Source organism: Orycteropus afer, unplaced genomic scaffold, assembly GCF_000298275.1.
Source record: "Orycteropus afer afer isolate SDZICR_OR568_19922 unplaced genomic scaffold, OryAfe1.0 scaffold00161, whole genome shotgun sequence".
Taxonomy (NCBI): Eukaryota; Metazoa; Chordata; class Mammalia; order Tubulidentata; family Orycteropodidae; genus Orycteropus; species Orycteropus afer.
The window spans coordinates 5,338,599-5,341,129 of NW_006921748.1; positions in this window are offsets into that span (position 1 = coordinate 5,338,599).

Sequence of the window (2,531 nt, forward strand, 5' to 3'; positions counted from 1 at the left end):
ATGAATGCCATGCCATTCCTCTTCAAACTGTCATTCCTGGCTGGATGTTTGCAGCTGTTTCTCCTCAATTTGAGTCAGCAAATGGAGGTCTTGAAAGCTTTACCTTATCCATATCAGTAAGGCTAGTTTTACTCTGATGATGCAGCTCTTTCCCAGTCATATTTTGAGAGACTTCCAACCTAAGTGGCTCCTCCTGCTCTGTATTGGACAATGTTTCCAGGCTATTCATAAAGTTGCATAGTAATGTATCAGACAGTGTTTTTCTGTGTTCATAAGGTTTTCCCCGGCCAATTCTTTGAGAAGTGGATGGCCTCTTCCTTCTTCCTAGTCTGTCTCAGTCTGCAAGCCACACTGAAACCTGTGCACCACTGCACCCCACTGGGTTTGAAACGCAGGTGGCACAGCCTCAAGTCTCATAGCAATACACCACCACAGTAGGACAAACTGACAGACAATTTTGTCTCCCTTAGCTGTTTGAAACTTCTCCAGCCTCCTCTTACCTGGATCTCTGCCACTACTTCCTTGCTCTGTCCCAGCCCCCCTGGACTTTTTCTCTCCTTTTCCCTGCTTTTCCACCTTCCTGCTTGTGGGGTGTGGTCTGGGTTACCTCCCTTTTCCTGGATCCCTGTGGCTGACTCCTCACTCTCTCCTGGTCCCCCCTGGCATTTTCTCTCCTTTCCCCCACTTTCCCACCTTGCCACTTGTGGGGTGTGGGCTGGGTTCCCTCTTCTTATCTGGATCCCTGCTGCTGACTCTTCGGCAAACATGTAGACACAAGTAAATGAGTCTTGACTTTTATATCTCGGTTTACAAAGTAGGGGCCATTGTTTGGTGAATACATCTGGGTTATGGGCCCAGCTATGTTTTCTTTGTGTATGTCTGTGAAAAGAGAAGGAACATAACATTTTATAAGCACTCATCATGGGTGTGTGGGCTTCATGTTTGTGCTTTCATTTTGAAAAAGAAATCATTATCTGTAGAATGAATGTTGATTGTAAGCCTGAGATGTGATACTTGAGTTCATTTTTTAAGGTGAATACGGTAAGGGAACAGATAATGTTATAACCTTCTAGCTTCTCTTATCGGATGCAGTGTCTTGGAAACATTAATCCTATTCTCAAAGCTAAACTAACAATACTAAAAAGAGACTGCGCTCTACGGTTTTACAATTCTGTGCTTGTTAATAAAGTTTTTCTCTCACTGTGAGCTTCATTTGTTAAATGGAAAAGGAAAATTGAGTTATTTGTGCACTGAAATCTCTAAGTTGCATAATCTAATATTGTAATATAAAAAAACTTGGAATCTGGTCAGTCATCTGGCAAAATTAGAATAAATATCTGCCCCAAATCTTCACTGTTGTGTTGACCATATTGTTCTGATATTCCTAGAACCTCCCCTGTTGATATCTGTTGTGCTAGTGTAACTATTAGGAGCTCTGGTAGCATAGTGGCTAAAGTACTTGACTGCTAACCAGAAGGCTGGTGGTTCAAACCCACCAGCCACTCCTCGGAAGGAAGGTTGGGCAATCTTACTTCTGTAGTGATACTGCCTCGGAAATCCAAGGAGGGGTCGCTATGAGTTGGGGCCGACTTGACGGCACATAACAACAACAACAAGTGTAACTATTAATAGAGTCCCTTTTGCTCTCTGAGAGTCCCAGTCTAGTTGATAATTTGCTTGGTCACCCAGTTGATTCCTAACATTGTTCCTTGTCAGACTCTTGTACTCCTCATAAATGTTTTCTAAATAAGGGCACATTTTGGATCCTTTACCGAGTCCTATATCCTATTTGGTTCTCCTTTCTAACTGACCTGACAGGTGATAAATAAGTAAAACAAATGGCCTCTCAGGAGCTGTTGTCAACTTTGTTCCTACCCAGACCCAGTTTGAGGTGTTTTTTGCTCCTGTCCCCATCTTTCAGGCCTTGAAAGCTGATAGATTTCTGATTTTCTCCTTGAAATATGACATGATGAATTGGTGCAGGGACAAAGGGAGAGAACTATAAAAAAGGACTATCTGGTACAATGGGGCAATTATTTAACAGGGTTGGTCTTTTCTAGGGCAGAAGGCACCATACATGATGACTTCAGGAGTTCAGGGACATTTTGGACCCCATTGTTCTGCTGGATGTCCTTGAACATTTTTTAAACTAAGGACAAAACATTATTTGAGAACTGGAGAACCAGTTTAAATTATAAGCAAGTTTGAGAGTGAGAATTAACTGATATGCAAACCGAGCTTTTATCCAGAGCAACCTGAGTCCTATAAATAGAAATATTGTTCATAGAGGCCATCCAGTTGATTCTGACTCATAGCAACCCTACGTGCAACAGAATGAAACGCTGCCTGTGCCATCCTCACAACGTTTGCCATGCTTGAGCCCATTGTTGCAGCCACTGTGCTAATCTATCTCATTGAAGGGCTTCTTCTTTTTCATAGACACTTCATAAATTGAAATAGAGTGTTTATATCTGGAGAGGTGACAGTTCCTCTATGCTCTGAGCTGGTGCTATGACCAACCAATTCTAGAT